The 15731-nt window shown below is 36.2% G+C and overlaps 1 protein-coding gene and 2 long non-coding RNA genes across 3 annotated transcripts in view; all 3 read left to right on the forward strand.

The window, feature by feature from the left end:
- Window positions 1-15731, forward strand: part of LOC113892469 (NKG2-A/NKG2-B type II integral membrane protein-like) — a 42541-nt gene that overhangs the window by 12844 nt on the left and 13966 nt on the right. The window lies entirely within an intron of this gene.
- LOC113892474 lies at window positions 2783-8053 on the forward strand. The gene is made up of 3 exons (XR_003511067.1): window positions 2783-5405; window positions 5966-6611; window positions 7756-8053. It is a non-coding gene; the product is annotated as an uncharacterized LOC113892474 (long non-coding RNA).
- LOC113892473 lies at window positions 8250-13630 on the forward strand. The gene is made up of 4 exons (XR_003511066.1): window positions 8250-8408; window positions 9328-9413; window positions 12155-12261; window positions 12863-13630. It is a non-coding gene; the product is annotated as an uncharacterized LOC113892473 (long non-coding RNA).

Consider the following 15731-nt stretch of genomic DNA (forward strand, 5'->3'; position numbering starts at 1 on the left):
CCCTGGGATTCTCCAGGCAAGAACACGAGAGTGGGTTGCCATTTCCTTCTCCAATGGATGAAGGTGAAAAGTTAAAGTGAAGTCACTCAGTCAGGTCTGCCTCTTAGCAACCCCATGGACTGTAGCCTACCAGGCTCCTCCGTCCATGGGATTTTCCAGGCAAGAGTACTGGAGTGGGGTGCCATTGCCTTCTCCCTAGATTTTATTATAGTTAGATGCCGGAAGAGTCAACATATTTGGGCATGTAACAAAGGACATGATGTGTACCAAATTATTTAACTGGAACCAGAAAAATGTATGATAACATGAATAATACATTTAACACTTACCTTGTAGCTCAGCTGGTAAAGAATCCACCAGTAATACAAGAGACTTCAGTTCAATCCATGACTTAGGCAGATCCCCTGAAGAAAGGAATGGCTACCCACTCCAGAATTCTTACCTGGAGCTGGTAGGGTACAGTTCATGCATTTGCAAAGAGTTGGACACAACTGAGTGACTTTCACTTTTCACTTCAAATTTTAAAAGTGAATATTACTGAATTTCACATTATTTGGCATCACTAATGAATGTTTCACATGCGATAATTCAATTAAGTGGGTAATAGAATATTATTTTTTAGTTTATTAATATAAAATATAATAAAGATATTCACCATATAGGTAGCCATTAGCAATTGCTATAGAAAGTTCAAATATTAGTCTATATTATTAAGACATAATAGAGTTTGCAAATAGCTTACAAACAGCTTACAAATACCTGAGAAAAGAAGAGAAGTGAAAGGCAGAGGATCAGGAAAAGATACCCAACTGAATGCAGAGTTCCATAAATTAGCAATGAGAGAGAAAGTCTTCCTAAGTGAACAATACAATGAAATAAAGAAAAACAATAGAATGGGAAAGCCTAGACATATCTTCAAGAAAACTGGAGATACCAAGGGAATATTTCATGCAAAGATAGGCACAAGAGAGGACAAAAATGGCAAGAACCTAACAGAAGCAGAAGAGATTAAGGAGAGATGGAAAAATACCCAGAATACCTGTACAGAAAAGCTCTTAATGACCCAGATAACCACAATGGTGTGGTCACTCACCTAGAGCCAGGTATCTTGAAGTGTGTAGTCAAGTGGGCCTTAGGAAGCCTTACTAAAAACAAGGTAGTGGATGTGGTGTAATGCCAGCTGAGCTATCCCAAATCCTAAAGAATGATGCTGTTAAGTGCTGCACTCAATATGCCAGCAAACTGGAAAACTCAGCAGTGGCCACAGGACTGGAAAAGGGCAGTTTTCATTCCAATCCCAAAGAAAGGCAATGCCAAATAACGTTCAAATTATCCTAAAATGGCACTCATTTCACATGATACAAAGATTATGCTCAAAATCCTTGAAGATAATCTTCAGCAGTACATGAACAGAGAACTTCCAGATATTCAGGCTGGATTCAGAGAAGACAGATGATCAAATTGCCAACATCCATTGAATCATAGAGAAAGCCAGGGAATTCCAGAAAAAAATCTACTTTTGCCCCATCGACTCTGCTAAAGCCTTTGACTGTGTGAATCACAACCACCTGTGGAATATTCTTAAAGCGATGGGAATACCAGACCAATTTAGCTGCCTCATGAGAAATCTGCATGCAGGTCAAGAAGCAACAGTAGAACAGGACAGGGAACAATGGAATGGCAGGTTGGTTCAAAATTGGGAAAGGATATATTCAACACTGAATATTGTCACCTTGCTTATTTAAATTATATGCAGAGTACATCATATGAAGTGCTGGCTGGATGACTCACAAGATGGAATTAAGATTGCAGTGAGAGATATCAACAACCTCAGATAGCAGATGATACCACTTTAATGACAGAAAGTGAAGAGGAACTAAAGAGCCTCTTGATTCAGTTGAAACAGGAGAATGAAAAAGATGGCTTAAAGTTCAACAATCAAAAAACAGAGATCATGGTATCCAGTCCCATCACTTCATAGCAAATAGATGGAGAAAAAGTGGAAACAGTGTCAAATTTCATTTTCTTGGGCTCCAAAATCACTGTCTACAATGACTGCAGCCATGAAATTGAAAAGCGCTTGCTCCTTGGAAGTAAAGCTATGACAAAATTAGATAGCATATTAAAAAGCAGAGACATCATTTTGCTGACAAACGTCCATATAATCAAAGCTTTGGTTTTTCCAGTAGTCATGTACGGATTTGAGAGTTGAACTATAAAGGGTGAATGCCAAAGAATTGATGTTTTCCAGCTATGGTCCTGGAGAGAGTCCCTTGGACAGCAAGGAGATCAAGCCAGTCAACCCTAAAGGAAGTAAACCCTGAGTATTCATGTGAAGGACTGAGGCTGAAACCGAAGCTCCATACTTTGGCCACCTGATGTAAAGAGCTGACTCATTGGAAAAGATCCTGATGCTGGAAAAGATTCAATGCAAGAGGAGAAGAGGGCCACAGAGGAATATGTGACTGGATGACCTCACTGACTCAATGGACATGTAGTCGTGGGTGTGCTCAGTCTCTTCAGTCATGTCTGATTCCGTGACCCTATGGACAGTAGCCCTGCTAGGCTCCTCTCTCCATGGAATTTTCCAGGCAAGAATCCTGGAGTGGGTTGCCATTTCTTTCTCCAGGGGATCTTCCTCAGCCAGGGATTGAACCCAGGTCTGTTGCATCACAAGCAGACTCTTTACCATCTGAGCCACCAGGGAAGCCCATCACTGGACGTGAATTTAAACAAACTCAGGGAGATAGTAAAAGGGAAATTTTGCCTGCTGCAGTCCACAGAGTCACAAAGAGTCAGACATGGCTTCACGACTGAACAACAACAATAAATTGGTATATAACTACAGATTTATATTCCATTTGTCTAGATTTTAGAAAGCTAAAAATTAGATGACAGTTAAAAAAGTTTAAAACGTAGTAACTCTTCTGAATTAGGGATAAGTATCCTTAAATACGTACTGTTAATGGAATTATGATTTCCTCCATTATAATAGAAATGACACAATGAGATTATAAGGAAAAGAAATAAGTAATGCCTAGATTTAGCAAACTTATCTAAAAGTAAAACTTAAACATTGAAGTTACTCTTGACAAGGAGTAGATGTTCAGCATTGATGAATGAAGTGAAAGCAAGTTAACAGCAGGGTGATCATGTCCTTTGTCCCCCTATATCTTTTAGAAAGGGAAATCAATTCTCAGAGGAACTCACCAAAGAACAAACTAACTGATACACTACATATCCAAAGTCTCCTATACTCTGGAGTTGTGTGATGAGATAAACTGTCTTCAAAATACCCAAGCGTAAGAATTTCCTGTTTCAGTGACTCGGTGATAAGAATGTACTTTTTCCACTATTGTTTCACTCTGGGCCTTCACAGGGCAGTCTGTGAAGACCACAGACATTGTTTGATTTTCACAGTAACCTGGCCACTCACGAGAAGAGGCAGGACTCTGGCCTGTAGAAGGTATGTGTTTCCCTCTCCTTCCTAATTCCTCATCTCATTTAGCAGGAGATTACAAATGCCAATGTGGTTCGATTTAGGGACAATTGGTAAGCAAACAAATTAAAGAGAGATTGGTATCTGTATTTGATATTTGGGTATTTTAGTTTTGGGAGAAAATAAGAATAAAATATGAAGTATTGAGGAAGATTTCTTAAAATGTTCAAATTCTTGCCTGCAGACATTATTCAAGGGAAAACTTTCATGTATAACTGAGTTTGTTAATCAATCCAATTTAAGACGGAATATCAGTAGCATCAGGACAAGGGACAGTTAACATTGTATTTTGTCATCAATAGACATAGAATTAGATATAGTATTAAATATTTAACTCAGCCCTTAAAAATATGTTATTAAAATGGATTCATAGAATTGTGAGTGGCCAATAAAATTCTTCACTGGTCTAATTAAAGTAAAAATCAGAATATGGTACCTCCAGTAAAATGCTGGATTAACTCAATTATATACAATCAAATGCTTTATAAAAACTTGGTCATAAATTTGAAAAAAGATAAATCACACTAACACAGAGATTTCTTTCTAATAAATTATATGCCTGATATGAATACTATCATGGCAATTGCATTAAAATAAGAAATAAAATAAAAGGCAAATTTAATATTAGGTGTTTTACATGCTTTATATCATACATATTTTTATTCTCATTTTAGATTAGTAAACTCATTTGCTAAATACTAAATAATTTTTAATGGTCATACATTGTAAATTTCAAAGCCAGAATTAATTGTAGATTGCACTACTACAGAATCCATTGACTGAATTTTTAAGGCACATTGTTGACTTCTTATAATTGCTGATACAACTAAAGCTTCCCTCATTGACTTAACAGCCTCAGGATCTTCCTCGAAGTTTGTACCAACATTGTTCTTCCATAAATGATGTATGCTTTTCCTTATCATTTTGTGATTTCATATCTTAGCCATTGTCAACTGTCAATTACTCATGTAAAATAAGTATTTAATGACATTTTAACATTGTTTTGTCTTTATATGATGAACTCTTTGGAGAATTTAATATGTCATGTACCATTTTTAACATATAAAATATTTCTTTAATTTTTAATGATTTCTTAGAGCTCCACAATCACTCAAATTAGAAGAATTATTTGATAGCATCTCATTCCCTTTTCATTAATGAATGTCCCAATTAAAGTAGATTAATGCAGAGTGTACCATATATGCCAATACTGTTATTCCCTCATCATAGAAAGCTGTCTTTAACTTTTAACGGATTTTAAACTTAACTATATAATTGGTGCATGTTTTTCAAATATAGACTTTAATTTGAACAAAGATATTATAACAATTTTCAAGTGTTTCTGTGAATTTTGACTTTCATTTCATCAGGATATTACTATTCATGAACTTTTTCAGTAATCTACTAATTTTCATTGTTCCAATAAACAAGTAACATTATGTCAAACAGAGAATTAGTTGTTTTTAACTGATTGATGATGGTTTATAATATTGGTTTGATTTCTGTCATACATCAGCATAAATTAATCATAGGTGTACATATGTCCCCTCCTTTGAGTTTCCTTCTCACTTCCCGCCATTTCCCACCATTCTTGGTTATTACACATCAAATACTATTTTTAAAACTACTTACTCTATGATGAAACAGTTGTCTAAAGGTCTACTGAAATGAGAACCAAACTTGGATTTGCTCAGCTGCTAAATGAGTGCTGTTAACTGATCTCACACATCACCCAGTTTAACCTTTCAAGGCTTCTTGTGCTTTTATACACCATTTATTAACTACTTATGTGAAGTTTCCATAGAGCCACATCCTTGACATTAAACAGCCACAGAGATGAAGAACCAAGAGGAAAACTACTCGGAACCGAGTCTGGTTAAGGACACCAGGAGACAGCAAATGAGAGGTAAGATCCTGAGAAGATCAATTTTAGCAGCTGAGCAGGAGAAAACCTACGTGGGATTAAACTTTCAAATTGCCTTTCTTTATGTCAATGGAATGACAGGAACTACCGCTGCAAGTGTAAAGCATTTACCCGCTTACATGGTTTTATTAATGAGACTTAGAGCTGGAATTTGAAATACAATATTCTAATATGACATATGTGCTGTGCTGTGCTTAGTCGCTCAGTTGTGTCCAACTCTTTGCCACCCCATGGACTGTAGCCCGCCAGGCTCCTCTGTCTATGGGGATTCTCCAGGCATGAATGCTGGAGAAGGTTGCCATGCCCTCCTCTAGGACTACCTACCCAGGCATTGCTGTAATTTGTAGTCTTTGATCTACAACTCGTGAAGCCTTATATTCGCTGAAAAAGGAATGGTATATTCTGAGAGGAGGATTGCAATGGTAAATGTTTTGGGGTCCAAGTTGATGTCTTTGAATTCTCACGGATGTGGGATCTTTTGTTCTTCTAAAATAACTGTCTTCATCACTCCTTTCTCAGTGTTTCCTTTTCTCTCCCTGCAGATTCACCGTCAGCTCAAGAGAAGCTCATTGTTGTGATCCTGGGAATCCTGGGAATGTTTTGTCTTGATGTATACTATAGTGAGAGTGATAACTTCTATTCCACCTAAGTCAAGTTTTGAAAGATTATGATTGAACCTTTCATTTTAATGATCGTTGGTGCCTCTAAAATGTCATATTATTATGGAATAGAACTCTTATTTTAATGTGTGCATTTAGCCTAAGTATTGAATTCTTATTCTGACTTGACCAAAGTATAAATTACAGAATGATTGTAGGGAAAATTAAATATATACATAGATATTTTCTGATTTCATAACTCAAAGATATACTTTAACAAATTGAAACACCTTATTGAGAAAAACAAATTAATTCTTGAGATTGCTTGAACCAAGTATTGTAAGAGGTGGTGGAGTCTTTTCTCTAAGATTTTTGAAATATACACCCCCCAGTCTTCATTACCTCATTAATTATTCTTAAAGCATTTTTTTCCAGATCATCCTAAATCCTACAAACACCATGTTTAAACTAAAAACATTATGATTTATTTAAATCAATGTTAATATTTTCGAAGATTACTTCCATTTTTTTCTAGGTACCCAAATATCAGGACAAAATAAGTCCTCTCTGGTAACAAAGCTCCAGAAAGGTACATAATGATTTCAAACTTCTAATATAAATATAGTTTGTGTTTTGTCTCTCTCTTAGGCTAGTGAAGATAGAAACAGATTTTGGGGTAGAACATAAATTATAAAATCAGGCAACAAATATTCCTAAATAATCATTATAAGAGAGGCTTTCTCCCTATGCAGCAATATGATCACCATATCCATTATAGGCAATTGACTCTAATTTTATCCTGCTATAAGAGATAAAAAATATTGTTATTCTAAAACAGAGCGTTTTAGTATCATATCTAAAAAACCATTGCCTAATCCAGAATCACACTTTCACCTACGCTATCTAAAGCATTGTTTTTACTTCTTCATGTTTGTGCTTTCATCCATTTTCTGTTAATTTTCACATGTGACATAAGGGAAATATGATATATCTTTACATCCATTTATTTAAATCTTTGACTTTTAACAATTTTGTTTTTAAAAGTATATGTTTTGCACATATTAGTTAAATATATTTCTGGATATTTTATTATTTTTGATCTATTTTAAATAAAACATTTTTCTTTTTTTTATTTTTTCCAACTTTATTGAGCTATAACTGACATTTAACATTGTGTAAGTTGAAGGTATACAATGCATTGATTTTATACACATATATTGTAAAGTGATTACCACCAGCCACATAATTACCACTTCTTTCTTGTGGTGAGAATATTTAAGATCGTCTCAGCAACATTCAGGTATTGAATACAATATTTTAAATTACAGTCACAATCCTGTACATTAGATACTCATGTATTTATTTTATAACTGAAATTATGTACCCTTTGAATATTTCTCCCCCTTCTCTGCTCCCCAGAACCTAGAACCTACTATTCTGCTCTCTGCTTCTATGAGTTCAGTTTTTCAGATTCCACAAATAAGTGACAGCATACAATACTTGTCTTTGTCTGACTTATTTCACTTAGTATAATGTCCTTAAAGTTCATCTATGTTGTTGCAAATGACAGAATTTCCTTCTTTCTTGTGGCTGAGTATTGTATTGTATGTATGTGCATACATGTGTGTGTGTGTGTATCCCACAACTTTTTTATCCATTCATCTGTCAATGGACACCTAGGATGTTTCCATATCTTGGCTGTTGTGAATAATTCTGCAAAATGCTATTTTCAGATTACTCATTGCTGGCATTGATATCACAAGCTCTACCGTAAAAATCCAACTACCTTAGCATCCCTGAAGGCTTTTTCATGATGTAATTTGCATCTTCCTTTATAGTCTTATCTCCCTAAAAAGCACAGGAATAAAACTCCTGAATATTAACTGACATCTTAAAATTTAATGTATGCCTTTTAGTCTGCCCCATGTTATGTTTTCCTGGAGCTAATGATGTACTGATGTCCCTGAGAGCTCAGTTGGTAAAAAATCTGCCCACAATGCGGGAGACCCTGTTTTGATTCCTGGGTTGGGAAGGTCCCCTGGACAAGGGATAGGCTACCCACACCAGTATTATTGGGCTTCCCTTGTGGCTCAACTGGTAAAGAATCCGCCTGCAATGCAGGAGATCTGGGTTCGACCCCTGGGTTGGGAAGATCCCCTGGAGAAGGGAAAGCCTACCACTCCAATATTCTGGCCTGGAGAATTCCACGGACTGTATAGGCCATGGGATCGCACATGGTCGGACACAACTGAGCTACTTTCACTTCACTTCAATAATGTACAGTGAATGTTTTCCAGGGTGGACTACCAGAGCCTCCATTGGACAATGGAACACAAGAAAATTCCACATCTAAAATCATGACTTTCAAAGAGAACCCACTTTAGAGGTATGTAGATAAAAGACTGAGACCAACAAGTGTCTTCTCTGCTTCTCTCAGTCAATTGATAACCTGCTCAATTTGGATGTTATTTTAGACTCAGCCAACTATAAAGTCCAACTTTCATTTTATTTAATTTCAGAAAAAAATACTCGTCTTTCCCAGTAGTTAGATTCTTCAGTATACATGATATATTCTTTTAAATCACCATGTCTCAAAATAATACTTTTTCTACCAAAAAATTCTACATCTCCTTTAGCACAGTCTCTAATCATTATTATATGCTCTCATATGGGTATGTAGATTAGGCACTAGGTTAGTGTATCAATGCTAAGTTAAGATCAGCTCTGTACCTATAGATTTTACTTAGTCTAGAGACTGCTTCCCTTGTGGCTCAGCTGGTAAAGAATCCGCCTGCAATGCGGGAGACCTGGGTTCTATCCCTGGGTTGAGGAAATCCCCTGGAGAAGGGAAAGGCTACCCACTCCAATATGCTGGCCTGGAGAATTCCATGGACTGTATAGTTCACAGGTTGCAAAGAGTCAGACGTGACTGAGCGACTTTCACTTTCTTTCTTTCAGAGAATACAAAGAAGTTGTTTTCCCCTGTGAACTCCTATCTGTAGAGATTGTGAGAAAAAACATCAATTTTCTAAGATATATTTCCTAGAGAATTTTAATAGTCTCATGCATAGATTTGGAGGGATGTAAGTCATCTCCCTAAGGCCAGGAACGTAGAAACGAAGTCCATCCATCTCACGAAATCAATGGTTTTACAAGGAGTAGAAAGGATTCCTCAGTAGCTAAGTTCCAGAGCATTCCTTTCAGGATACACACTGAATGGTCTCTGGGGAATATCTTTTGTTTTGAAGGAAAGGAATGTAAAAGTAAATGGTCGTGTTGTGGACAGAAATGTTACCATTTTTCAGATGAATCGAAGAACTTTGAAGAAAGTAAAAAACGCTGCAAGGAAATGGACTCCACACTTCTTAAGATAGAAGATAAGGAAGAACTGGTGACGTATTTCTGTTTTCCGTCTCACCCTGTATTCATCTTATTCTTTTGGCCATCTGGCCATTAGTTGTTGTCTAAATCATTTTTTTTTTTTAAGCTGTGCTGGGTCTTCCTCGCTACCCGTGGGCTTTCTCTAACTGCGGTGACAGGGCTTCTTGTGGAGGTGACTTCCCTTGTTGTGGAGTATGGGCTCAAAGCTCAGGCTCAGTAGTTGTAGTGTGCAGGTTTAGCTGTCTGTTGCACGTGGAATCTTACTGGACTGGGGATCCAAGCTGTGTCCCCTGCGTTGCCTGACAGATTCTTAACAACTTGACCACTGGGAAAGTCCTGTTAGCTAAATCTGAATGCTTGATAATATTTGAGTGTCCATAGTTTACAGTTGTAAGTTGATTCAGATCTAGACAGTTCTCATCTTAAGGTCAGAAATACAAGTAGAAATGAAATTAGAATTTCCTTTAATTCATCTAACTCACCCCCAGTTAGAACCTTTCCAGTAGAGCAAATGTAAAGGGAAACATGAAACAACTAGGAAAAAATTATGCTTAAAATATTTCATTTTATCAGAGATAATTATATTTTCATACTGATAATTTCATGGAAATGTAGCTTCTCTCTAAAAAAAAAAAATGTCATTTTACCTCCAACAAAATCAAGAAGTACAATACCACTGAGTTTAGGGTAAACGGAAGACTTGGTATGAATTTAAAATTCATATGATTATAAGATCAATTAATTCAAACTCATATTAAATTTTAACTCATACTAACTTCCAAGAAAATTGAACTAAATATTTCATAATCCTTATCAATATCCTTGATTTGAATAGAGAATTAACTTACTATTATTCTTTCAAGAAATATATTTCTACATTCCAAGTTAAGGAGAATCTTTTAATATTCTTTCACAGACACTAAGACTAACTCAATTATCTGTAATAGTACAATCACCCATATTTTTGGCTTTTAAACTCATAAATAGTTATAAAAATATGAACTTGAAAACCATCAAGAGAACAGAGCAAATCTGAACCCGAAAAGAAGACATTTGCAGATCTGAATTAACTTCCTTTTTATTCCAAGGGGCTTCCCTGGTGGCTCAGACAATAAAGAATCTGCCTGCAATGCAGAAGATCTGGGTCTGATCCCTGGGTCAGCAAGATCCCCTGGAGAAGGGAATGGCAACCCATTCCAGTATTCTTGCCTGGAGGATTCCATAGACAGGGAAGCCTGGTGGGCTCAAAAATTAGCTTTAGAGTCTAGAAGCCCTAATCTTTTATGTAAGATATCTCCATCAAGAAATAAGACCATCTATGAAAACCATAAAATTGAATGTCAAATCTTATGAGTAGATGGTATGTACGTAACTTTTTTCTGGGTAGAGAGACTAAGTTTTTGCCATATTCTCTATGGTGAAAGAAACAAAGGAAAATAAAAACAAACTAAGGGTAAAAACTAAAGCAGAATAGAGAAATACAGAATTTATAGTCAGAAACTCTCTCTTTAATTCCCTCTCACACATTACTTTGCTTGTAATAAAACTGGTTATATTTTCTTTCCAACATATTTTAGGAAGATCACATGAGATAATATACGTACATTGCTGTTGTTTGTTGTTTAGTTGCTAAGTCATGTCGACTCTTTTGTGACCCCATGGACTGTAGCCTGCCAGTCTCCTCTGTCCATGGGATTTCCCAGGCAAGAGTACTTGGGTGGGTGACCATTTCCTTCTCCAGGGAATCTTCCAGAACCAGAGATCAAACCCTCATCACCTTCATTAGCAGGCAGGTTCTTTACCACTAGCCATCAGGGAAAGTCCAATATATGTGCATAAACGTGGTAAAAATTAAGTTACAAGATGAACATCATTTACATTTGTACTTATCAAGTAATTTCCAGATACCTATGTAAACATCTCATCTGGTATAATAAGGACACTTCTTCAAGATGCTCACTTCACAAAAAATAAGCACAGTACTTTTGAAAAAAAAAATTTTAATGACATTGGTAAAAACCTCACATCTGTCACACCTGGACCTCAAAATACCAACCAATTTTGCTCAGAATTTTTTCTTGAGCTACAATTATCAGTGTTGAAAGTAAATTAAGATATTTTAGTCTGAAGATTAAATAAGATAGGTACAGACTTCCCTAGTGGTCCAATGGTTAAGACTTTACCTTTCAGCACACAAGGTACAGTTGTGATCCCACCTCATGCAGCTAAGAGCCCACATGCCTCTCAGCTAAAAATCCAAAGCATAAAACAGAAGCATATTACAACACATTCAATAAAAGCTTTAAAATCTTTGTGACCCCATGGACTGTAGCCTACCAGGCTCCTCTGTCGATGGGATTTTCCAGGCAATAGTACTGGAGTGGATTGCCATTTCCTTCTCCAGGGGATCTTCCTGACCCAGGGATTGAACCCAGGTCTCCCATATTGTAGACAGACGCTTAACCATCTGAGCCACCAAGGAAGTCTCAAAAAATGATCTACATCCAAAAAATCTTAAAAAAAAAAAAAGATAGGTAAGCTAAGACAGTGTTATTTTGTGTCTCATTTATGTCACTATATTTAATAAATATAACTAAGATTCTTTTATTTTATCATTTCAACAGAATCAGGATGAAATTGATCTTGAAACTATTTGTTACTCAAAATAATAAAATATTAAAAAGATTATTATTTCATTTCAGAATTATGGAAAGACATTTTTCTCATAGAATATATCACTTTTTATTGCAGAACTTCATTCAAAGCAGACTATCCTATTACTATGGGATTGGATTATCTCGTAAAGGAACCAGAAATCAATGGACATGGGAAGAAAAGTCAATGCCTTCTTTAAAATCGTAAGTCTCTAGAATAGATAGTAAATAATAAGTTCCATATTCTGGTTTACATTTTGAAAAGTATATAGGGAAATGCACACTTTCAATATATAGACAAATATGCATACATATATGGGCATATACAGGTGGTTCAGTGGTAAAGAGTCCTTTGGTAATGCAGGAGACACAGGTTTGATCCCTGGATCAGGAAGATCCCCTGGAGAATGGCAACACACTGCAATATTCTTGCCTGAGAAATCCCATGAACAGAGGAGGCTGGCAGGCTACTGTCCATGGGGTTGTAAAGAATAGGACAGAACTTAGCGACTGAGCACACACATGAGCATTGCGTGTACATACAGACACACACATACAAAGAATTTAAGTTCAGAAAATGAGTATATATAGAGAGGGAGGCTATAAAATATATAGAGAGGGAGGCTTTTCAACTTGTTGCTATAATCCTTATAGAGTGTGCTTTAGGAAAGGCTAGGGCACCAAGGGATAGTTTCTTGTAAGGAAAGAAAAAATATATATACCTTAACTTTGAACCAATATTTCTTATGTTTACATTAGTGAATGTCTATTTTACATTATTTATATGCTTTTATTTTATTTTAAGTGATTGGACAGAGTCAAATGAAGGAAACTGCATATATTAAAGCAACAAAGATGTCTGCTTCTGACTGTTCCAGATTCATGCACTTCATTTGTGAGAAGTTGATAGCTTGTCTTGCTACCTAATGAAACAACAACCAAAGACACATGCAACAACGTTTCCTTATAAAAACTCAGACCCTTGGAAGTCCAGTCTATATGGCTAATTTCAGAATGCTTTGTTACCGGCTGCACCTATATTTTAGCTTGATGGAGATACATTGTGGACGCTCCACTTCTGCCTCTTTCAAACATAAATCCCAGATCATACCAATTATGAGCACAGGTTGGCAGAGTGAGAAAGTATCAGTGCTTCTCATGAACCTTAGGACTGTGTAGTCAATTTCTGCAACTCACACAGATCTAGTAAGTAATCTTTCAAACTGTTGTCACAGCCATGTACATTTTACCTGGGATTTAATGCCAAGAGTACATGAAGTCATTATTCTGTATCAATTGTATATGCATTTGTTTGATTTCTTACCTTTTATCAGAAAGACAGTATAGTAACAGAAAGAAAACAAATAGATCTGTGTTTGTGATCTTTACCACAACTAATAGCTTGAATGCTCTCTGGCAAGTCCAGACTTCTGGGTATGATTCCATATTGCAAAGTGGCTGTACCATTTTGCATTCTATTAGCAGTGCATGAGAATTCCATTTGCTGGTGTCCTACTAACTTTAATATTGAAAAAATTAAAAACTGATGTTAATAAAGGTGTAGTATAATGAAGGTATATTTGTATATCTCTAATGAATATTGCGGGAGAAATATCGATAACCTCAGATATGCAGATGATACCACCCTTATGGCAGAAAGTGAAGAGGAACTAAAAAGCCTCTTGATGAAAGTGAAAGAGGAGAGTGAAAAAGTTGGCTTAAAGCTCAACATTCAGAAAACTAAGATCATGGCATCTGGTCCCATCACTTCATGGGGAACAGATCGGGAAACAGTGGAAACAGTGTCAGACTTTATTTTTCTGGGCTCGAAAACCACTGCAGATGGTGATTGCAGCCATGAAATTAAAAGATGCTTACTCCTTGGAAGGAAAATTATGACCAACCTAGACAGCATATTCAAAAGCAGAGACCTTACTTTGCCTACCAAGGTCCGTCTAGTCAAGGCTATGGTTTTTCCAGTAGTCAGGTATGAATGTGAGAATTGGACTGTGAAGAAAGCTGAGCACCGAAGAATTGATGCTTTTGAACTGTGGTGTTGGAGAAGACTCTTGAGAGTCCCTTGGACTGCAAGGAGATCCAACCAGTCCATTCTGAAGGAGATCAGCCCTGAGATTTCTTTGGAAGGAATGATGCTAAAGCTGAAACTCCAGTACTTTGGCCACCTCATGCAAAGAGTTGACTCATTGGAAAAGACTCTGATGCTGGGAGGGATTGGGGGCAGGAGGAGAAGGAGACGACAGAGGATGAGATGGCTGGATGGCATCACCGACTTGATGGACATGAGTTTGAGTAAACTGCAGGAGTTGGTGATGGACAGGAAGGCCTGGCATGCTTCAATTTATGGGGTCACAAAGAGTCGGACACCACTGAATGACTGAACTGAACTGAACCAATAAATGATGTGCACCATCCTTTCATATGATCTCCTATGGTAAAGACTGATTAAATATCTTGCTTATTTTTAGTGGGTTGTTCATTTTCTTATTATCGAGCTTTGAGAGTTCTCTCTTTATGTATTTTGGATGTTTGCATTGATATCTATATTTCGTTGCATTAATTTTGTATATAGAGCAAAGTATGGATTAAATTCTTTTTAAAAATGTTTTGCAAAAATATGTCTAGTTATTTCAGCACCATTTTTTGAAAATTGTACTTTTCTATTGAATTATAATGGCAATTTGTCAAAAATCAATTCACCACTTGTATCTATTTCTAAACTCTATCCTATTTCATTGATCTGAATATCTGCCTTCTTTCACCAATTACTTGATTATTGTGAATTTATAGGACGTTGTGAAGTGATGTGAGTTCTCCTGTATTGTCTTTTTCAAAATCGTTTTAACTTTTTTTGCAAAAAAGAAAAAACTTACTTAGCGGCCATTTTTTATTATAATTCCATTACTAGTAAATAAAATCTTAGCTACTTGAAAAAAATGGCTGATTCTAAAATAGGGGTAGGAAATACATAAGAAGAGCCTGGAGATTTTTGTAGTTCTAGAAAATGGAGAAATGCTTAAAACTGTAGAGGTATATCAACTAGGTAAAGGAATTACCAATGGCCAAAGCTGGAACAATTTAAGCAGCAAAAATCACAGAAAAGAAATAGTGTTAATTATAACCCCAATATAAAATACCCATGAGTCCACAGTAGTATAAAATGATTGAATACTTTAGCAAATGAGGGAGATGAAACAATCTCCTGTGCAGAAAAATTCTAAATAAATAATGTAGATGCTCTTGCCTAAAGGGATGGGACTCCTTACTCCTTAAGTACTTACTGCACATAATGATTTCCTTCCAAAGAAATTATTACAGAGTCATGTGGAAGAGGGAAAATAAGAGTAACCTTCGAGTGGAAAACCTGACAAACACCACCTCAGTGAGCAAAGGTAACATCAGCAGTGAGGTCATGTTCACAGTTTGTTCCCTTGATTTGATGTAATAAAATTTGCACTATGTCGTCCTCCCCAAATTTACAACTCCAATCTCCTCATGAGAAAAATGTCAGACATATCTCAATGAAGGGTACTCTAAAATATACCTACCTTGCACTTTTCAAAACTATCAAGATCATCAAACACAAGGAAAGACTGTAATAGCCCAGGGGAGCCTAAAGAGACGTGACATCTAAATGATATGTGGTAACCTGGATG

Source organism: Bos indicus x Bos taurus, chromosome 5 (assembly GCF_003369695.1).
Source record: "Bos indicus x Bos taurus breed Angus x Brahman F1 hybrid chromosome 5, Bos_hybrid_MaternalHap_v2.0, whole genome shotgun sequence".
Taxonomy (NCBI): Eukaryota; Metazoa; Chordata; class Mammalia; order Artiodactyla; family Bovidae; genus Bos; species Bos indicus x Bos taurus.